This window comes from Rattus norvegicus, chromosome 6 (genome assembly GCF_036323735.1).
Source record: "Rattus norvegicus strain BN/NHsdMcwi chromosome 6, GRCr8, whole genome shotgun sequence".
Taxonomy (NCBI): domain Eukaryota; kingdom Metazoa; phylum Chordata; class Mammalia; order Rodentia; family Muridae; genus Rattus; species Rattus norvegicus.
This window is the reverse complement of record NC_086024.1, coordinates 120,268,923-120,293,054: the sequence shown is the minus strand read 5'-3', so window position 1 is coordinate 120,293,054 and position 24,132 is coordinate 120,268,923.

Sequence of the window (24,132 nt, the reverse complement as noted above, 5' to 3'; positions counted from 1 at the left end):
CCAGCTTGGAGTCTGAAGCCATTGCTTTATCTGCAGTAGCCTTGTTTCACGAGTCCCCAAGGGCAGCCTGACTGTCTGGATCTCAAATTGTTTTATTCCTTTCTCAAATGAACCATTTTCTCCCAACATAGCCTCTTTTCTCCCCCCTGAGTTTGTTTGAGAGAAGCCATGCTTTGAATGTGGTTTGTCTCTCAGTGATTCATGTGATAAAAGTTTGGTCCCAGTAGGACTCTATGAAGACAGGATAAAACCTTTAAGAAATGAGTAGTTGGTGGGAGGTCACTATGTGCTGGGTAGCAACCCAAGAAAGGATTGTTGCTGCTCCCCTTGTGGGATTGTGTTCAATCTCCTGGGACAGCATTCATTGTGGCAATGTTAGGTTCTTATAAAAGCAGGGTCACCCCACATGTCTAGCTTCTTCCACATACAGTGCTTAACAAACTTACACATATTTCTAGCTTAGAAAGTTGTCCTGTGTTATGCTGAGGTATGGGGCCGCCACTAGAGTTGGCCATAAAAACTTGGTCTCTTTAGCTTCAAAATTGCACTTTATCAATATCTAATCTCAGAAATATTATTATAACAGCCCCAAGTGAACTACAAAAAGCATAGCTCTTAAAAGCTCAGCTCTTGTCCTTTTAATTGTACTTAAGGCAGTTAGTTCTCAATGAAAATATATAAGCTAGTCTTTCGGTCACTGTGGACCATGGACTGTGGTTTTCATCTTTTAAGGGTGTACAAGACAAAAACCTTAATCTTCTGCTAGTTAAAATTGTTATAAGATGTAAAAGCTGGATGAGGATGTTGTACTAGAAAGACAGCGGGTGGAAAGGCTTGTGCACATGTGTAGATGGTCATGTGCACGTACCACATGCCTTTTCTTACCTTTGCTATATCTATCCATGCATAGCTCCCTCTCCCTCTTTCTTTGGGCTCAGGAAAGGGTAACTGAAGAGACGATGCTATTGTGCTGTATTGTGCTTCTGGGTTAATATTAGCCACAGTTTAGGAGAAGCCCTTGGTTCTGCCAAGGTTGGATCCCCAATGTAGAGGAATTTGGGGAGGGCAAGAAGGGGGATGGATGGCGAGGGGAGCACCCTTATAGGAGAATGGGAGGGGGATGAGATAGGGAACTTACGTCCAGAAAACTGGGAAAGAGAAAAACATTTGAAATATTAAAAAAAAAAAAGCATGTGGACTATATATTCAGAGGCTTCAAGTCTGTAAACAGCTGATTTAATCTCTTTGAGCTTTTGTATTTTTTGCCTAATATAGGACAAATATAGGGCTTTATGCTTAGTCTTCGTTGACTCTAAGATTTTTAATTGTATTAAATATTAGGTACTGTCATGGGGGTTAATGACTACATGTAAACTGCCAAAGAGAAGTGCATGAACCAGCTACTTTGCTAACCACTATTAAATAAGAAAGAGTAGCAGAATCAGAAGTGTTCGATAAAATGCTGTGGACTGGTTGAAGCCTCGGTTGCTATTTTAAGATGGTGGAAAGTGGTTGCTAGATTCAGACACAGCTGAGAAGAGAGAGGCTTACTATTAACGTGACATTAATCTGGAGAAGCACTTTGACCAGTAGCAACACTGGCTGAAAGCCATTGCAGGTTTGGTTTTCTATGGGGCATGTCTGGAAGCAAGTCAAGCAGGAAACTTCAGTAATTTCTGCTAAAGGTATATCCAGAGGTAAGGTTTGTCCTTACAGTGTACGAAGCTCCTGGATAAGAATGCATTTGAGATAATGTACCCAGTTCACTTGAATTGAATATACAAAGCACAGTAAGGTTTTCAGATTCTTCTTTGAAGAATAGAGTCTGTGTGTCACATACCTGTAAACTGTAACTAGCTCTCACACAACCTGTGACTAACTGCACTGAATTTTCTCTTCACATTGTGGTTTTGCCTTCCACAACAAATTTTCGTCTTCCTGGCTTTGCTTTCATATTTTTCCCACTCTGGAGCCTTGCCCAACCCCAGACACTTGCCTTATCCCTTCTCTTATCTCCTCACAATGAATGTTCCTTTGAAGACAATGCAGACTCAAGTCCACATACCATCACAGCCATTAACAAATAATCCTGCCATTATAAATAGCTGTCCCCAAGAGAATTCAACCACCCAAAAGATTTTACAGTCTAAACCCAACGATTAAATCTGAAGATTTTCAAAAGAATCTTTAATTTGTATGTGGTGTGCCAGAAGACCTATAAGAAGACTAATAATTATCCAGAGAGGAAAATGACTCTTAATTCCTTTTTCTCTACACAACATTCATAAAATCTTTTATTCATTTTTGATCTCCATTGTAATGAATTACTAAAAATTTTTTGTCCACCTCCAGATGGTCACCACTGAAAGCATATATACAAATAAGATTCTCTACATTTTGAGCCTTGAATTTACTTATTTAGGTATAGATATGCATGTATATATGTAATGTATATACATTATATATAATGCAAAAAAATTTTAAAGGTGGCCTTTATTTTGAGAGGTTTTGGAGGGAAGGAAGAGGAGGAAGATATGAGGCAATAATATTATAATCTCAAAATAGAAAAATTTATTATTTTTCAGATCAGACTTTCTACCTTCCAGACATTGGCGGTATTTCTTCAATATCTTCTAAGGGTTCAAATTTTCATTCATTTTCTAGTTTCTAGAGGGTGGTGTACTAACACTTTGTCACAATGTGGTAGATTGTGTTATGCTAACTTGATCCAAAAAAAAAATTACATGAAAGAAGGGAACCTCAACTGAGAAAATTCCTTCAGAAGATCCAACCGTTGGGCATTTCATTAGCTAGGGATGGATGTGGGAGGCCCAGTTATTGGGGAGTATCATCCCTAGGCTGGTTGTCATGGGTTCTGTGAGAAAGCTGACTGAGCAAGCCATGAGATGAAGCCAGTTAGCCGCCCCCTTCCATGACCTCCTTATGTACTCCTGACTCAACCTGCCCTGTCTGAGTTCCTGTCCTTACTTCCTTTGATTATGACAGTGCTGTGGAATTGTAAGCCACAAGAAGCACCTTTCTCTCCAACTTGCGTTCTGTTATGCTTCTGGTTTTCATCAGCAGTAGGAACCCCCACTAAAACATATGAGACAACATTGTCAGTGATAATCATATAAAAAAGGGATTTTTATCTTGGGTCATTGTTTCAGAGGCTTAGATCCATACTCCTTTGGTTATATGTTACGAGTCCTGTAATGAAATAATTGTTATGGTGGAGAGCAAGCATACAGGAGGTCTGTTCACATCATGGTGGCCATTAGGCTACAGGAAGGGATGGGGAAGAAGGGTTTAAGCTCCCAGTATCATCTGCAACAATATATGACCAATGATCCAGTTCCTTCCAGGTTTTCTCATGTCCTCTTTCACCACTCTGCTATCTTAGCCCCAAAACTTCATTTACCGGAAGACATTCTATGGCTATAGGGCCTTTAACCAACATTGAGGAGTCACATGACGTTTACTTACATTGCTTGGTTGTTGGGCTGCTTTTCATCTCCAAAACTCCTCTTCAAGCTTGTGCTCTGTCATCATATTTTTCTACCTATCCTCTTATCTTGCTCTTTTGAAGTTTCACGGGATTGGGACTGCATTTGCTAATCAAATCCCATCTTAAGATCATTTACCTCATTATATTTGTAGTTAATTTTATTATGTAAGGTAACAGTTAGTAAGAGGTAAAATCAGGATCTGAAATGCATGTAAGAAGACTGTCGGGGCTGGGGATTTAGCTCAGTGGTAGAGCGCTTACCTAGGAAGCGCAAGGCCCTGGGTTCGGTCCCCAGCTCCGAAAAAAAAAAAAAAAAAAAAAAAAAGAAGACTGTCAGATAATATTACCTTTGGAAAAGGCTCCCTTTGCAACTCGCTATCTACTTCTCATCTGGCTAGATTATTCAGCCTTCTACTAGCTTTCAGAAAGGGATGCATCTAAAGTGTACATCCTAGTAATGACAGAGTTGATGGAACAGTGGTTATGGTAATGGCAATTTGTCAAACAAATTGGTTACTTTTATTAGGGAGGAACGGGAAGGCTGAACTGTGGTGCTTATTTATTCGTGCTACTGGGGTACTGCAGGAAGATATGCGGTGATTGACTTAAAGGGTATTTGAGAAGTCTGGTCCCATGAGTAAGGAGAATAAGCCAGTCTTAGATTCCCGTTTTTATCTGGTCTACTCTCATTTTGCTGTCTGGTCTCAGAATGAAGCAACATACTTATTCAGAGGCTCTCTAATTATCAACTAATTAAGAAAATGATGGATAACACTGTCTCTTCCCAGTAATATAACAAGATAGGTGGGCCAATGCCCTAAGCGAATGGGTGTGACAAATACACAAGGCATCTGTGGTTAGCAATAGCATCTCAGTTCCGAGCACAGTCAACCAGTCAGTCTTTGTGACGATCCTGTGATTAGATTTTCTCTAAATTGGGTCTCTTCTCAGATTTCTAAATCCAGGAAATTCGACATCGGCTCACACTTGAGTGAAATAGATGGAAAGTACACAAATTAACATCTGAGTTTATTAGCAGCCATAAAAGGAAATGTCTACAGATGCAAACTCAATCATGATAATTGAATTTCTATTAGCCTTCCTGGGGAGTGTAGGTTTTGCTCACAGGGAGGGAAAGCCACTTTAGTGGCTGCCTGGATAAAGGGGCTTCCACGGAGGTTAATCCCAACAGTTTGCAGATGTCAATCATTAGGTGGAGTTTCCCAGTTTTCCTTACCTGCCACACTATCCCTCCAATTGTCCAGGATTTGAACCTTATGTTTTTATTTAAATATAAAACAATACTCTTCTTTGTCTTGAAAAACAGATATTGAGACAATGAATTCAATGCAGATTAATGCAGTTGAGAAGAGTCTATGAATCACACCCACCAGACATTATGAAGGGACTGGGAAGAGGAGAAGCTAATTAATTATACACGTGGGTACTAGTGAGATTCTCCCCCTCCTGAGGGAAAGCCCTTTGGTTAATGTGATTTTCCATCATTATTTCAGGTTCAGGTAAGAAGGCTCATCTTCTGGTCTCATGGTGGGCATGCTCCCTGTTGAAAAATAGGAGCTTAAATTTGATTTGTGTATTCCTTGGTTTTAAACATCTTTCCAGACAGGGAAGTAAATTAGGTAATATTCACACTAGCTGGTGGACATTGGTGAAAAATCTGAAGGCGTGATCTACGTGCAGCATGGCCATGTCATTCCTCAGATGCCATCTAGTACTTTTTTTCTTCTCTTTTCTTTTCTTTTCTTTTCTTTTCTTTTCTTTTCTTTCTTTTTTTGAGATAATGCCTCTCATTGGTTTGGAACTTGACACAATAGCCTAGGTTAATTTGTCAGTGAGCCACAGGGACCCACTGTCTCTAGGTCTCCAGTTTGGGATAACTTGTGTGTGCTGGATGTTGCCATGTCTTATATGAATTATGAGAATCAAATTTGGGCCCTCATGGTTGTCATAGTAACACATTGAAACCTGCCATGTCTCCCCAGCACTTCATTCACATTTATCAAATACCAGAACCCTCTCTCATTTTTAATAATCATATTGTTGGTTTCTAATTCCTTCACTGGCTCTCTAAGCTTTTTATTCTCCACCATTTCTTTTATTAATGACAATTGCCTTTTGTATTGCTTTGTGTCTTATCCATTCACTACTGAAGCCAGGGACTATCAGTTCCTATGCTTTGAACATTTGTAATCTAAGAATTCCAAACCAAAATCAAAACTTTATCATTACTATAACAAGTGACATTTTTATACCTGCTCTCATGAGACAGACAACAGTTAAAGTATTAGCACACTAAAAATATCATGCAAAATTACCTTCAGGGTGTGTGTATAAGATACACATGAAGCACGAATGAGTTCAGACTTGAAGGCTAATTCATTTTCCCTCACATTTGCTAACTTCTATATTAATATCTTCCAAAAAAATCACTCATAGAAACTGAAAATTGTGATTGATGGAGTATCTTGACATAGTATCTCAGCCATGGCAACATAAAAATAAGTCCACATACAATACTGTATCCTTTCGGTTGTAATTTAAAATAGAGTGTAACCGTTGCCGATTTGGATCACTGCCATGCGTCCGAAGTGCCTGTTCTGCAGAGAGCTAGTGTTTGATGAGTGCATACTGAATGGATGGCCTTTAGCACCGTGTATGACTCTCAAGTTCATATTTTTTTCATGGACCTTTCCTTGTACTCTAAGTTTATAGAGAGCTACCATGCACATGTATTCATCTTATCCTGCATTTTTGTAAGACATCTCAACACAGCTTAGCCATCGGCATTACCATGGTATTGCCTTACCCTGTAACTCAATCTCCTTCACTACATCCTTACTATAAATACTATGACATGCCTCCCACCAGCTCATCTTTTGAGTACTTGTTCTCCAGATTGTGACTCTTTTTTAAGACGTTCAGAGAAATTTCGGAGGCTAGACCTAGTTGGAGGAAATAAGTAACTATGTTAAGTCTTTTGATGTATTTTGCCCTGAACCTGTTCCCTCTACTCCTTTGTGTCCGGGAGGCCAGGATATGAGGTGTTCTGCTTGCCCGTGTCTTCTCTAACATGGCAGGAAGAGACAACATAAATATTGCCTCCTTTTTAGATGTTATATTAGGAACTGAACATAGTCATACAAAAGCCAATATAATCAATTAATCTCTCTCTCTCTCTCTCTCTCTCTCTCTCTCTCTCTCTTTCTTTCTCTGTGTGTGTGTGTGTCTCTGTCCCTGTCTCTCTGTCTGTTCTGTCTCTCCCTCTTTCCTGCCCCTTCTTGTTTTATTTTTCTCACTGGGTTGTATCTTACATAATACCTAGTACACTAACCTATTTATTTATAGCCAGTAAATCTCTTATGTAAATTACTTTCAGAAATATCTTGCATTTTCCTTTTATATTTAAAGTGTTTTATACTCTGCTATTATACCTCCATTTCTAAATTAAATGTATTCTACATTTTATATAAATATGTATCTTGACTCTCAAAATAAAGTTACAGGATGTACTCCAGTGAAAGGGAATTGATCTACATCAGACCGTGCAATCAGCCACCTGCCCTAGATGAAGATTGCTGCAAAATTCAGGTAGTTTGTGGACCATCTAAGTTCCAGACTTTTCTGATGTTCCACAATTAATTATGTAAAATATTTAAAAATGTGAAAGTTTCTCACTTTAATTATACACTTCTGCAGTAAGAGTTTTACTTTCATATTAATTGACTAGGAGCAATTATTAAAAAAAATTGATTTTTCTTTCTACTTAACCTGTGTCTATTTTGCCTATTTTTATAAAAATTTTTTTTTGCTTTTCTTCATTTCTTTTTAATACAAATTTGGATCTTTGGGTGTGTCCTGCCAACAAAAAAAAACAAAAACAAAAACAAAAACAACAGGAAAGAAAACCCAAGAGTGAAAAAGGAAAAATAAGAAAAAGAATAAAACAAGAAAAGCTCACAAAAGAGGTTCTTCCTTCCCCCAACCATGCGAATTCGCACACCCAGGGACCACAGCAGGTTTACAGAATGCAATATATAGTCCACAATTTATAATAAAACAGTATATACAATAAATAGGATATTGTTCATTTTTGTCAAACAACCTGTAGATACATTTCTCAGTGCACACTTGCAGGGGCTCTGGACACCTCGAAGCCCCATATAAAAAAAATCTTAAAATGTGAGGGTATAACCTATAAACTTTTCAGGCATATTGACACAAAGTGCAATTCTTGACATAGTTGAGTAATTTCATATAAAGTGGAAATTTAATGAAGCACTTAGTAATGCTATACCAGTGCTGCAATTTCTATATTCTGGAGCCAGTGGAATCTGTATCAATTACAGACAGTGGACATTTCCAAAGCTTTGGAAGAAAGGACAATTTTTTTAAAAAATCCTTGGCAGAGAGACATTTGCATTTCTGGATTAGTGAAATAAGAGTAAAGCAGGACGCAGAGGCCCTTTCTTCTCAGAGTGACTCGGTCTGTATCAAATGGATGAGCGCGGTGACCAGCATGTGCACGGGAGATACATGGCTGCTTACTACAGGGCTCCCTGTGCTTGTGGCCAGCCAACAGCCTCTGGAGGACAGGTAGTTTTGTGGTCTGTCTAGCACTGTACTGAGGACATGCTCTACCAGGGCAATTTTGGGACCAAGTCTGATTGTAGAGGAACTATGGATATGGATGTTTATCTGGTGGGTCTCTTAGCAGGGATGTTGGGCAAAGCCCCTCTGAGACCACTTGGGACCTGAAAAGGTGTACTGTGGTAGGAGGCTCACGCTAATCACTCATCATTCTTTTTTCCCCTTTCATCTAACCCTCACTATATTTCTTATGTTTTTCTGTCTTGGCATCTGCTTCCTGCTGTAGTTGATTGCGACAGGAACATGACCTTGGGCACTTTTCATGGCTTCTAAAGTCATCATAAACTGGAATAGCAATGCCTGCTCAGACTGCTTTCTCCCTGGTTCCTGCACAGCATAGTCTGGTTGGGAAAGCATGCAGACTCTTTCAGAGGGCAAGTTTTGATTCATTTCCTTCAGCCTTCACACTCTTAGCCTATTTCTGACCTCCAGGTTCCCCTGCATACAAATCTTTGAATTTCTTATTCCAACTTAATTCCAAGGTCTTTGAGAATTTTTTTAATCTCAGAGATAATGCATCAAAACCTGAAAAAATATTATATTAGAAGAAAATATTTGTAACTTATTACTGAAATAATAGTCATTTTTAGTTTATTTAATTTCAGTGCTTTCAAGGTCAATTAATACATTCTCTTCTCTCTTGACCTAGTAGATTTCTGGCTTCACACTGGATTATAAGTTTTTTTTGTTGTTGTTGTTGTCGTTATTGATCAGTTTGGACCTACATGCCAAAGATCGAAATACTTAAAAAATAAATTAAAAGGCACTACAGTCTGATAGCAGCTACTATCAGATATAAAAGTAAAGATCTGGTCCCCAGAACTCACAGTGAAGCAGTTGTGTTTCTAATTACATTTCAGACTTGTTAGAAGATTGTACTGTGATTTCATGATAATAGGAAGTCTGGACAGGAGAAGGAAGTGTAATACAGAAGTGGCTTTATCATCTAGATCACCACATAAGACTAAAAAAAGAAATCACGTACAACCTTAACTGCTATTAACTTTACTAATAAAAACCACTTTCTGGAGGAAGGGAGAAAGAAAGATAATCCTTGTCCTCTATTTTTTTTTAAAGTCACTATTTATTTAATGAATTCAAAATGGGATCATTTTCAGGAAGTAATCTCGACCAACTTATGCTTATCTCCTTTTGACAATCACAACAAACTGAGAGGTAAGACAGAAAAGGTCAGGAAGAAAGGACATTTTGGGAATTAGGTGCGTGTGTGTGTGTGTATGTGTGTGTGTGTGTGTGTGTCATATAAGTTGGGTCTCAAATTCACCACCCATGAACTAGACCTGACTTAGCAGGGGAAATTAGGATGTATCACCCTTAAAGAAAACGAAGACTCCTTTGTGAAAGACAGCACAGTTATGACTCAGCAAGACTGCATTTATTGGACTCGTGGGAAAGAAAGCAGGCAGTGTTTGAAAGCCTGGCACCCATCACTAAGAGAACCAGTTAATTCCTGGAGGCAGGGTAGGCAGGTTCGAGAAACTATGAGCCCTGATCTCCTCCAAGAAAAGTGAGATCATGACACAGGGAAAGCACAAGTAAAGTCAAGGGCAACCGAGTAGGTGCCTCACTTCCTTATACCCTTTAGTCCTTTGCTCTTTGAACTGGAAACCGCGCATGGATGAAAAACTCTTACAGAAAGAGAAAGTTCTGCCAACTCTTATAATTATAGTGGCTAGCAGACTCATAGAAGTTCCGGATATAATTTCTTTCCTGTGATTTTTCTACATTACAAATCAATTCAGTGAATACAAGAATGCATAGGGTACCTGCATTTTTATTTCATCTGGGGCCCTTCTTGTACTTACTTTGTTCCAAACCTGTTCATGGCAGGCTCCATTTTCTCATACATTATTTTAATGGTAATTTTTGCAAAGTAGAAGAGATTAGGGCCAAGTGCTTCTTTACATGCCTTTGTTAATATACATGCGTATAAATGTTTCATCATGTACCTGCTTTAATTTTATGCTCTCCAAAAGGTAGCAAATCTTCTTAATTATAATCTCTTCGCACCATTTGCAGCAATGGGAAACGAACCAAAGCTCTGTTGCAAAGTCCTTCCTTTATACATGTAGCATTCCGCAATTCTGAGATTAGGTTCGGGTTAGGACAGATAACAATTGATCTAATCAGTTGAAAGTCAGAATCTCTCTATGTCCTCCGCTCAGACAAATGTTGTTTATGCCACAGCCCTTGCTACTGATATTTATGGAACACGTTGTTAGGGATTAGAGGCTCCCCAATTATCTCTCCGAAGTTCTAAAGTCAGCTTCTGCAAACACAGGGCCACATCCTTTTGTCTATAGAAAGAAGAAAAGCATCGATGTTTGTAAAGAACTTCTCTGCAGTGATTCCTCCATGAAAGCTAATAAACGTTAGACGAGCCCTGTTGCCCTGCCTTCTAAATGAAGCTAGTGATGTCTGTTGTTTAACTTTATCAGACTTTATGTGAGGTAAAATATGTAGGAATTTTGTCACTGATGGGAGTTCTGGATACTTGATGCTTTGTGTGCCTTAGATTTATGGGGTCGCATTATATCTGAAAATTAAAAATATAAATTTGAACAAATATGTGTAACTCTACTTGAATCATCTGCTATGATAACCAACTATATACTAGATGGACCAGAGACACAGAAAGAGAACGCCATTTAATTTTATGATAGCTTTTTTTTTTTCTGTAAAACACCCACCCTGTTTAAGGAATAATGATAAAACACGCTTCGTAATGCTTAAGAAAAGTATCTTAGGTTATAACTGGAAAATGCTTCTGTCTTTTTGTAGTAATTGAAGAAAAGAATGTGTCTCTTTTACAATTTCCGACGGTAAGATAAAACTAAGGCATTAGTCACCGAATAAATGACATTTTTCAAAACATGAGCCTTGTGGGAAATTTAACACACAAAGTAAAGATGTCTTCCTGAATAAATATTATCCCTGTGATAAAGGGCAGCAATTTTTTAAATTGAAATCACCGTTGAAATGAATAGAGGTGTTTAGAACTGTCACATTCTAAAACTAAGGACAACCCTGAGCATCCAGATACCAGAGAGAGACCTTGGTACTACACGTGCAATGTCCTCCATCAGAGTCTAGCATTCCTCTACTCTGGCCAAGTCACAGTGCTCTCAAATGCTGTGCCTGCAGCTCAACCATGCTATAACCTGATTGAAATAGCACTTTCAGAATTGGTGCATATTCCCTTCATAGACAAAATGGCAAAATTTATGAAGAGGACAGGAGGATTGCAACACTCAACTCTGCATCCCCCACTGGAATTTAGCCATTAAGATTTTCAGGCGACACTTTTTTGTAGGTGACATTGATCTTTCCTTTATAAAGGGTACACCAACCTCTGTTGATCATTTTCCTTCAATAGACATAGCTAGCTGACTTAGCCACCGTCTCTTTCAAAGCCTTATAAACATCTGCCTTAAGTATTGTCACAGAGTTTCCATCTCGTTGTTCAGCATCAGGTCTGGGCAGTGAAGTCTGAGAGGAGTGTAGGCATGAGAAATGAGGTGAGACAAAGTCCTGGCCTGGTGGTTCTCACAATCTCACACTTAACCACCAAATCAGATTTGGATATAATAAGGAATCTGTCACCCAGGGGTTCCTAACTATACAGAACTCTAACTCTATTCCACCTTTACAAGGTGGATCATGAGGCCACATTTAGGTCTCTGAATGTCTTTTGTAAAAAAGATTATTATTTCTGATGCCAGGAGCTCGCTAGCTGTCTCTTAAAAGAAGTCATTTTAAGTAAATGAAGCTTTTGATCTCTTCCCTAACTCCAACTTCCTTTTAAAAATAACCTTTGAGTGAGGGAAGCTATAAAGCCATCACCATGTTCTTGAAGACAGTAGGTAGCTGACTCATCTTCTGTCCCATGGGCACTAATTGACATTTATCCTCAGCACTGTCACTTCCACAGCCCACACATTTAATGATGGCGCAACCCTGTGGTTAGAAGCCTCATAAATGGAAATATACACAGCAGTGGTGGCCTTTTATTTATATACTCATTTCAAAGAGAAGTCAGGGCAGTTAGCTGCGTGCAGTCTGTTTACTAAACAGAGTTTAAGCAATGGGCATAGACAGGGATCCTTTCAGCTTAATGTCTACCAGATGATTAAACAAGTTTCCAGTCGGCTTCCTCCCCTCAACCTAGCCAGCAAAGCAGCAATACCTGTAAAATAATTAGGGTAGAGCATGTGCTTAATTTATTCCAAACATCGCAAGATTTTCACATTAGCATTAATGGCTTGCTTATAGTGGGACCCTTGAGGCCACATAAAATAATAGGAAGCTCAAAAGTTACTGCTGAAAAGGAAGATTTTTTTTTTATTTAAAGCGCTCTCACTGCTCTGGGTGTGCAACACCAAAAAAGATCCCTGGTTCAATGTTCACATTGTTCTCTCCAGACAGCGCTAATTTGTTTCGAATTAAAAGAAAATGGATTGCAAATGACTTCACAGAGAAGCCTGGTCAAAGGCATAGGCTTAGCTTATATAGTGTTGCCTCAGGAGTAGCATTTGTGCTGCAGGGCACTAATGTAGCCCTGGGTTGTGCAGAATAACCATGTCTAAGGAGAATAAAGTTGCTTTGCTGATATATTGTGCTGTTGAAACCAGTCATTACCCCGGTTTTCATGAACAGTTGGGTCCCATGGATGAAGATTAATAAACTTGCATCTTAATTTATATTGAATAATTGTTCAGTTATTTTTTAATAGTATAAAGATTTCTGTCCAATGCCTCATCACAAGAGAGTAACTGTTTCCTTGTGCTGCTGATCTCTTTGGTATATAGGCAATAAGCTATGAGGAAGGCTTCCGAAGGAGTAAGGGAAGACAGGGAGAAAAGAACTATTGTCACTGATAAGATCAAGGCACGGAAGATATTTGACCTTCTCGAACCCCCAAGAGAAAGGTTGGAAAAACTTCTCAGTCTCTTAGTATGAACTAGTGAATCCAGGAAGCATCAGGACTGTGGATGTCACCTCATGGAAAGGAAATTTCCTTCTATTTTGAAGTTTGAGGTACATGAAACTGCAGTTTACTGACATTCTCTGTCACCTTTGCACCGTTATGGAAAATGGGATTTTGACAGTTCTTGGCAAGAAGCGCACCAGCCACATGCCAATTCTGTAGGAGGGTTGCATTCTAAGGAATGGGTGGGTCTATACAGAATTAATGAAGCCAAGGCATTAACTAGTCTTTCCAAAGTCATGTCTTTAAGAACTGTTTCTTTTAAAACCTTAGTCAAGGTCTGGAATGCACAGAATTCAAGTAGCTCTTCCCCTGAATTCTGTTTTGTTATAAGTGGGAGGAGAGTTTGTACCAAAAGAAAGGGGGATTCCAAGTAAACTTTGTTTAAGCAAATCAAGAGGAATTATTGAACAAAAAGATTGCCGTGTGTGCAATTTGTGTAAGTTTCTTGAGCTTGCAACATTAACTTCACAGATTGTCATAGAGGGCAGAACCGCAGAACCGATGACAGGTCACCACACATATATGATACATGCTATTACTCTTCTAAAGGCATTTACTGAAAGTTCAACTAGGTCCAGAAAAACTCTCGCTTAATTTGGTAGTCAAGCAAAAAGCAACTGACATACTATTTCAGCAATATAGAAGAATGAGGGTCACTCCGATTGCTGGTTTTGACTGATTAAATATTTCTTATATGCTACTATGAAGATATTCATTCTATAGAGGGGAACACAAATCTGTATATTTCAAACACAATCCCCAAATTCCAGGATTTTATTTTCCAGGACAATAGCCAGCCTTATGTCTACCCCACCAAACTGATCCTTACTCCCTTTAATTAAATTAAGTACATTTCTGGATCAACAAGTATACCTTGAACTGGTCCTAATATCTCACGGATCCCTTCATTAATTAAAGAATTAGAGTCTCTGACAAGGGCCTATTTTTCATTACATAGATGTTAAGATGTTTACTTTTTGGAAAATTATACTTTAGCCATTACTAAAATCTATTTGCCCTAAGTCACCAATGAAATGTAACATAATCTTAGTTTAGAAACTCATGAAATTACTTTTGTACTCCAACATTTCCCTAAGTAGATTACTTCTTTTTGCAAATATGAGCCTGTGATTTTCTGATGCTCCCAGTTAGTTCTTTATGCCTCTAGGGCCTTTGAGTTTCCAGTTTCCTGAGCTACTCGCCAGTGCACAAAGGGCTCAGATTTTCGTTTATTCTGGTTGGCTGAAATATCAACTTCTTGGAGAGGCAATCACAACTCTTTGTGAAGAAAGAGCCTTTCTGTCACTTGAGATAATTTGTCTTCATAGATGTCACATTACATATACCTATTTGTGTTTTAACTGTCTTCCTTCATTAGAATATAAACATTATAGATCTGGTGCAGATTTATTTCTGTGTGTGTGTCTGTATTGGCCTCCTGGCCATGCTTATGTTATCTGACACAGTGTTTGTGGGAAGTTGGTTTGAGGATGAAATGAGTAATTCGAATCTACAAAATGTATGGCTTTGAGATAAAATGAACAATGAAGATAGGTGGAACTGCTCACTTAGTACTGACCAAATCACACTCGAAATACATTGTGTGATGCAACTTATTTATATATTAAAATTTGTAACTTGTGTAAATTTATGCAAGAAAATTCAATATCTTGATGGTAGACAATGGGTTCAGAGAATCCATAATGATTTTGATGATGATTATTATTATCAATATTATTATTAACTATTGTGTATGAGTGTCCTCATGTTGTAGCAATTTCTATGGAGTTGTTTTCCTCTCTGTGCTGTTTTTTGGGGTCAATTCTAGGCTATCAGATTTGCACTGAGTTATCTTTGACCTCAAAATAGATATAAATGTTTACTCTTTTACTGGATATCTCTTGCTCTTGCTTTTTTTTCTATTACTCTATATAAAGTATTTGTCCCTTTAGTAAGTTGAATAATACTAATTGCTGGTACTTTCTTCGCTTACAGTGTTTCACAAACAGTCTTTGTACCAAACGTCTGACTGAGGGTAACTCTGAAAATCAGGCATATTGCTTCTTGCTTGTAGTATCAATTCTCAGAAGGGTAAGGCTGGCAGATTGAGTGCTCTGTTGACAGCTCGAACTGTAGAGTGTGATGAGGTCTCCAGAAATTAAAATAAACAACAACCACAACAAAAATCTGTGTGTGTGTGTGTGTGTGTGTGTGTGTGTGTGAGAGAGAGAGAGAGAGAGAGAGAGAGAGAGAGAGAGAGAGAGAGAGAGAGAGAGAGGTGGGGGGAGGAGAAAGTTAAGAGAGAAAGATTCAGGAAAGAGACAGAAAGAGGGGGGTGGTCTTTGACCTAAGTGGTCTTAGTGAATGGTAAATCCTTCCCTGATTATGGAAATCTCTCCAGCCATGGCAAAACAGGGACATCTATAGCTAACACCAGCACTGCAGCACTTCAGGTCACAGGTTAGGCACAGCTGTCCTTTTCTGCAAACGTAACATTCTATGGGAATAGAACCTGTATTAAGACTACAACCTGCAATAAGTGTTTCTACTTTCCATACGTTCATTCCTGCTTCTGAGTACATTCCTGAGGGATTCATTTACTAATGTCAGCCAGTGAATGGGGTAGATATATGCGCTGCCGTTTTCATGGAGTCAGTTGTTAAGATTCCAGCGTCATACTTTACTCCATCTCTGTCCTGTAAGAAGGTGGGAAGAAAAACAGCACCTGGCTTATGTCTAGGGGTGTATAGAGGGGAAATAAATAAGGAAAGAAAGAAAGAAAGAAAGAAAGAAAGAAAGAAAGAAAGAAAGGAAGGAAGGAAGGAAAAAGAAAGAAAGGAAGGAAGAAAGAAAGAAAGAGAAAGAAAGGAAAAAGAAAGGAAGGAAGGAAGGAAGGAAAAAGAAAGAAAGGAAGAAAGGAAGGAAGGAAGGAAAAAGAAAGAAAGGAAGAAAGGAAGGAAAGAAGACAGAAGGAAGGAAGGGAAGAAGGAAGGAAGAAAAGGAAGAAAGAAGGAAAGAAAGAAAAACCATTCAAAACACTAGCCACATCATCCGATTGGTCCTGTGGCTTATTTATCTTTCTGTGGGGCTTCTTTACCCCTAAAATGTGCAACAGGCAACCAATTTGAAGCCAACTGGAAACCTCCATCTCAGAATCTCTATCTCCTTTGAACTCTGACAGAACTAACATGATTTAGCAATGCTGTTCTCAACAAGAAAGTGCTTTCTTATTTCATTTTAAATATAAACTTCAGCACAATTTAATATTTTGAACTCTTATAAAAGCATCCTTTTCAAGGGAAACAGGCTCTGTTGGTTTGAGAAACAACATTCAAACTCTGGTTAATAGAGAATAAAAGCTTTCTATTTAAGAGGCAGACACTTCTGTGTTCCTCTTTATTTCATAGTGCTGAGGGCGGAGGTCCAAAAAAGCTCTTGGTTGAACTGTTCTCTCCCCTTTCTTGTGGATGGGGGAAATGCTAATCACAAAGGTCTTATCTTTTAACCATCTAAATTGAGTGAGAACCTGGGATGGGTAGAACAGGACAAAGGACTAGATATTTAGGAATATTGCTTCTATAGCTTAAGCAAGTATGTGCAATTTTCTCATCATGAAACCTGTGTCCTGAAAGAGATCTATAATTCTACTGAATTAGGATTTATGTCCAATTATTCAACTTTGGCAAACAGAAGACAAAAACACGTTACTTTCCATGGGTTATGATATAAGCTAATATAGAATCCCTGAATCCGAACATGTTTAACTTTTTAGATTATATGAGATAATTTTGCTAGGATATGTCTTCCAGGAGAATTATAGGATTTAATTAAGTACTTCAATTTTGTCAAGGGCAAAATGATTTGAACTGAACAAATAAAAAATAATATCCTATCATTGAAGTATATAGACAGATTTCTTAGTTTTGGAGAAATGAAATAGGAAATAGACTCACACATTTTTAACTCCCATACAAAAATGACTAAAGTGAAAGTTATCATGGCCAAGGCCAAGAGGAAGAAAAGCCTTAGAGTAACTATGTGCCCTCTGTCCCAAATTAGAGGGAGAAAAGTGAACTTCTCAAACATAGATTAGGGTTCTCGATTCCACAGTCCACAACTCTTGCTTTATATGGCAAAAGATAACAGATTTTTATTAGATTAAGTTAACATTTGTAACCCTGTAAGGAGTACAGATTTATTGCACGACACGTTGCCTAGTTAATGGCATATTTAATGCTTTAAAATAACTAAGGGTATAAAGTTGGTTCCTACTGTACAAAGAGTATTACAGAAGGTGATATATTATGTTAATCTGTCTCAAATTGTCCATACTCAGGAACGGTGAATAAATCTTGAGAAATCAAAATGTCTTTGTGCCACTATGGAGAACCACTGTCATCTGTGTAGCTGACTGAGCAGTGATTGGGAGTAGTGAATGGATCAAGAGAAAGTGGCCATGGAGGGTGTCTTTAGTTAGTGTTTCCATGGGTGTGAAGAGACACCATGACCAAGGCAACTCTTTTAAAGGTAAACATTTAATAGGGGTTGGCTTGTGGCTTCAGAGGCTTAGTCCATTGCCACCATGGCAGCAGGCAGACAGGCAGACATCGTGCTGGAGGAGCCAAGAGAGCTACATCTTGATCCTAAGTGAGCTGGCAGAGCACTAACTTCCACAAGCAGCCAGCAAGGCCACACCTACTCCAATGAGGCCACACCACCCAATAGTGACACTTCCCATGGGACAAACATATTCAAACCATCACCCAGGGTTTCACTACAAAGGGTTTTGTGGAGGCAGAGACGCAGCACCAGAAAAGGACGTGGAAAGGAGAACCCTTCCACTGTATGTCCATGCCTCCTAACTACAGAGCAGTAGGCAGTTCTGATTGTAGTGAAGTACCCAGGTTACCAAGTTGAGAACAGAGGGTGTAGAGGAAGCAGATAAAGTGGAAAATAGTAACATGAACTAAGCCTCTCCGACATTTTCCTTGTAGCCCTTACAAGCAGTAAGCCCCAATTATGTGCCATTAGCACTGCCAGATTTGGTTATAAAATTTGGAAATGATTTAGCAATTTGACTTAATCCCATGTGGACTCTTTATTCCATCTCTTGGTGGACATCAAGTCTCCTTGCCCTTTTTCATGAAGATGCTCCTATTCTCAACACAAGAGCAAGTGCTATCTGTTCTTCTTGACATCTCGTTCCTTCAGAGCCTTCAATTGTCATCTTCACAGAAACCTCCCATAGTGTCTGACTTAAGGTTGCTATTGCCATGATGAGACACCATGACACATGGCATCTCTTATGAAGGGAAAACATTAAATGTGGGCTCGTTTACAGTTTTTGTGGTTCAGTTACTTGCCTAATTCAATTTTGTCTTGGAGGGAAGCATGGCGGCATCCAGGCAGACACAGAAGTAGAGAAGAAGCTGAATATTCTGTATCCAGATCCACAGGCAGCAGGAAGTGAACTGACTTGAGCTTTTGAGACTTCAAAGTTCAGCCCTAATGACACAACTACTCCAGCACAACTACTCCAGCAAAGCCACACCTACTCTAACAAGTCCACACTCCCTACTAGTGCCACTCACTATGGACCAAGTATTCAAACACATGAATCTATTCAAACCATCATATATAGTGCTCCCTTATTCTACTGTGCCTTTCCTTAAGTGTCATCATACCCAGAGATCCATAGAGCATTGATACCATAGCCATGTCTTTTCATAACCTACTATATATATATATATATATATATATATATATATATATATATATCAAGTATTTAGTAAATGTGACAGAATAACTGAATGCAGGAAGAACTTCCTGTCTGTCATTTGCATGCATGACTCTGAAGCTGCTTGACTTTCTGTTACGAATGGCAAAATATCCCCTGGATGTTGAAAATGCATGCCGTTTATTCTCAAAATGAACTGTGATTTGAAATCCCAAGAACAACAAATAATTCATCAGATGAAAGTGATAGGCAGTTTTATCAAGATTGCATAATATGGAGAGAGAAAGACCATTTAGTTACAATTGAAAAATGTGGGAAATACTGACTAGGATTGTACACACACACACACACACACACACACACACACACACACACACACACAAATACACACACCCCTCCCCCACCACCACATTCTCCTCCTCATCTTCTGCCTTCACCGCTAGTTTAGTCTTCTTGTCAAAAAAGAGAAGCTGACACATGTGTTTCAAATTCACACTTTCACATCTAGGCTGGGCACACAGGCAGGGGCAGAGGAGGTATCCACCCTACATACACAGATGGGGTCTTGAGACTACTGGGAGAAGTTTGTGCAGCTCTCCCAACCAGCAGAAAGGTGTTTGTGAACCCAGAAAGAAAAGCAGTCTGGGCCAGGGGCGTGGGCGGGGGGCAGCAGATTTAAAACAAATGCTACCATAACAGAATCAGGACAGAGAGAGAAGGTGTGATACAGAACTCCACATTTCCCCCTTTTTGTTGATTCTTTGAGTACTTGTCTTGTCATGCCAAACGTAGTCACAAATCTTGTAACAGAACAACAACCCTTCCTCCAAAAGAAGAAAGAATGAAAGAAAGAGAGAGAGAGAGAGAGAGAGAGAGAGAGAGAGAGAGAGAGAGAGAGGGAGGGAGGAAGGAAGGAAGGAAGGAAGAAAAAAAGAAAGAAAACCTTGTGAATAAAATTATTCTTTAAAGGAGAATTGAGCCACTTCTGCTGATTCCAAGTGGTGGACAGTCAATATTTGGGATGGTAGGCAAGTTCAGAGCATAGACATAGAAAACTTGCCAGCCATTCTAGAGATATGTGACTACTGTAGCAGAATGATACCAATTAGGTATTGTAAACAATGAACATCTACTCCCCCCACACATCGGGAGTCTGGACAATCCAAGGTTAAAGTGCAGTCAGATCCTATATCTGATGAGAGACCTGCTCCTTAGTGTGCAGATGGCAGTCTTTTGTTTGCTTTTCTGTTTATATGACAAGGAGTAAGTTGTCTCTCGTCTCTTTCTATGAAGACACCAATCTAAACTTATACACACTACCTTCTTGACATATTAACTTCCCAAAGGTCATGCCTACAAAAAGGGTCACAATGCAAATGGAGTTTACTATTTTAATGATGATGGGGTCAGTGGCAATCAAGCAGTTCACAGCAACAACTAACCATACTAAGTGTGTGAGAAAGAGACGTATTTTAAAACTGAAATGTCAACAATTTCACATCTCTCTAATCTTTTCTGTGATCCCAAATGGTACAATAAATACCTTTTATATTTATTGAATCATAAAGAAGATCACTGTGTGAGCCTCAGTAGGAGGCTTTTTCTCAGCTTCTGTTATGTGACATCACTGGCTGGCCCTGAGGGCTTGCACTCAGACACGTTCCCTGCTGGAATTGCTTCCTGAAGAAATCTCCTTCCTTTCATTGCTGTCTTAGTTTCCTGTTACAGTAATGAATACCTTTACCCCTGAAAGAAAAAAGGTTACTTTGCTTCCCAGGTTTCAAATTTGCTAATGGCAAAGAGACACATCACAGTCACTTAGGAAACCAGATCACCTCATAGGCAGCAAAGGGAAAAGAGGAAGTGGAGTGGCTTAGGATCCCACAGTCTCCTCCATGACATAGTCTCAACAGCTGGAACCCTGGGTAGACCCCACTCTTAAGGATACTACAAGTCCCAATAGCATCTCTTATAGGAGTAAGTCTTTAACACAATAGAACATTTTAGAAAGTTTCAAGAGTATCTATCTCATTTCTTCTGAAGATTCTCTGATTTTTTTTCTCCTCAAAAATATTTCTTCTTGAGAGACAACTTAGGCTCTGCCTATCTCTTAGCAAAGGGCAGAGTGGGGAGCCATTTCACTGGTACCAAGTTTGAACTCTTAAGTATATGTTGAAATCCATGCATCCTCATTCTTTTCCTCATTTATCAAATGGTAAATCTTCTCAGGCCATTGGCTCTCGACTTACTACTCAAACCGTTAATAGATTAAAATAATCTGGAAAAATATCCCATTAGTGCTGAACATTCATATCATTTCTTATTGTTCCCTAAACAATGCATAGCACAGCCATATCCATACTGTTTTTATTATATCAAGTATTGTAAATAGCTTGGAGCTAACCTAGATATGTGAAAGAATGCAGAGTTGTCAGATAATTATGTTTTATTTGAGGATCTCGATAATCCACCAATTTTGGCACCTGTGACATATTCATGGAACAAATACTCCTCAGATACCCTGAACTGAAAGCATAGAGCACGGAACTCAGACAGAGATAACCACGCCCAGCTCCAAATATGAAATACTATGTTTCCTTGAACATTACCATGGGTGTGCCAGGGCTTGGCTCAGAGCTGATGAGTGGGCAGGCTGGCTCATACTTCTGCCCTCTGTGGCGGTTTTCTCTTGTCTTCTCTTGAAGTTCTTGTGCAATGTGCCTTACTGTATACTTACTGTTCTACGTAGGTCGCGGGCATGGTTTATCATGTTAGCTTGAGACTTAATATCTGCAACTCTGAGATGATGTCTTTAGATCTGTATGAATGACGGTAAGTAGCAAGTTCGGTCTCCTTACTGTTCCATATGCCTCTATGCTTCCTATGCCCGTCATTTCTTCCTACTATAAAGTTCAAGTTTGTTTCCCTGCATTTATGCATTTAGGAGTTTAACATTCGCTTTGATTTCCAGGGCTATAAAATGAAAAAGAAATGTCCTCACTATGCAAAGCATAGACTTGGAAAAGGGTATTGTAAGAATGTGTCCTTTGTGAAGAGAAAGAAAAAAAACCCGCTATTCAAATAGAATAATTTTGTTTATATTTTAGAGGGAAAGTAATTCTTGAATTCTGATTTAATTATTAAATCGAGAGGGCAGCAGTATTCACATGAGTCTTTACAAGTGTGGACTCTGCATGCAGGTTTTTATGTGCCCACATTGGCCATTTACTGTTTGGTTTCTGAATTTAGGTCCTTAAGAATTGAGGTCTCATTTAGGAAGCTGTGTATCAATGTGCGTGCTAATAATGACTTTGCAGCATGGCATTATAGGTGGGAAGCGCCCACACCTCTCCCTCATGCATGCAGAGACTCGCACGCACTGAGTATTCACATTGTATTAACAATAGTCATTAATAACTTCAGGTGAGGATCATAATCCCTTCAAAGTTAAAATTTACAGTCGTTTCTGAAACTGTACAAACTGTGATGCTGTGAATAGATTGCATTACTTTACATCGAATATAAAAGGCATCTATTATGTTTAAACAAACACGACCTTCCTTTAGTGCTTCCTTTCCATCTAAACCACAAACTTACGGAGAACACGCGCTTTATTTCAAGACTCAGGGTCTGACAAAATTCTTGCTCATACTGCTCAATGACTCCATGCCTTCCCTCAGACTATAAATCGGGAACTGTATTTCAAGCTAAGCAGATTCTTTTTGGACACGGCGTAAATGGAAATTAGGTACAGATTTTTTTAATTCCATGTGTATCCTAAAAGCATCAATGAGAATTGTGTGTTATATAAAGAGAAGAAAAATGGATGACTGTTTCAGTATGTTATTCTGTACTCTATTTTTCCTAGTAATATTTCTTTCAAAATATTCCTGTACATATGGAGCAGGTGTTAAACATTTGTTCAGTGAAAGACTTGTTGAATGCTTGGAACTATGTATGAGACACTCAGATCTGCTCATCATATAAGCACTGAGAGTTGAAAGAAGACAGCAGTGAAACAATGCCAGCTTTCACACATCTTCTACATTCTATTTAATTTCTTCTCTTATCTATACTACATTGTTCCTTCATATCATATGTGTATATGCACCTATTTGCACACAAACACACACACATATGCACACACAGACTGTTTTCTCTTAATGGATCAGAGCTCTCAGATTGTGGGAACAATGTATGCACCCTGTACACAGAAACCATCACCATCGCTGATCTTGAAAAACAAGTCTGAATTGGTACTGCTAACTCCGCTTTGAATCTGCAGTATTAGCTTCAGTATGAATCATGGGGCTGAGATAGCAAACATAATATTGATTTTGACTTTTTTTTTCCTTCCAGGCTGTGTCACAGTTCCTGGCTTTGATTTCAAATGTAAGATAGATGTTAGGTTTTATTATCTTGCAGAAGGAGTGAAAACATTCATTTTCTTTCCTGGCACTTCATTCCCATTTTCTACCATGTGCACATAGCATTGCTATGATAATGCATACTAAAATTTACTTATTAAACGGTGTCAGGTTGGTCTAGGGATCCACTAGTCTTTATTTTAATTGATGTATACGTTAGATGATGAATGTGCAGTGATCATGAGAACTTGTGTTTACCGTATCAGCAATTACATAAATACCATCTCTAGAAAGCAGATTTGAAACGTTATTTTGAAGCAAGTTTTGCTTCTTAGAAGGTTTGTGGGATCAAAGAAGAAATATCCTATCCATCAGAATTCCCCTAATGTGAATAGGGCACATAAGCTTCTGTGTATTTCTTAGAATGGAAGACATAACTTCAGCATAGCAAAACCCATGTGGGTGCTTCATTCAGAGTTCTATAATACTTCGATTGACATAATCTTGCTGGTCTAAAATACAATTCTTGATTCCAGTGATACAGTTTTTAGAAATTCACTTTTGAGTATACATCTGTGAATTTACCTTTAGGAGGAGGAAATGATTCAATCAGTAAAGTAGGTACTTTTTTTTTTATCACAAAGATCATAGTTCCACCCAAAGAATTCACATAAAAAGGGCAGCCATAGAGCTTGCATTCTGAGTGGTGGGAAACAGAGACATACGAATGCCTGAGACTTATCTGCTAGCCAGCCTTACCTATTTTGTAAGTTCTAGGCCTATGCATGACCTGGTGTCAAAGTAATATGTAGACAAGGCATGACAAATGACAGCGAGTTTG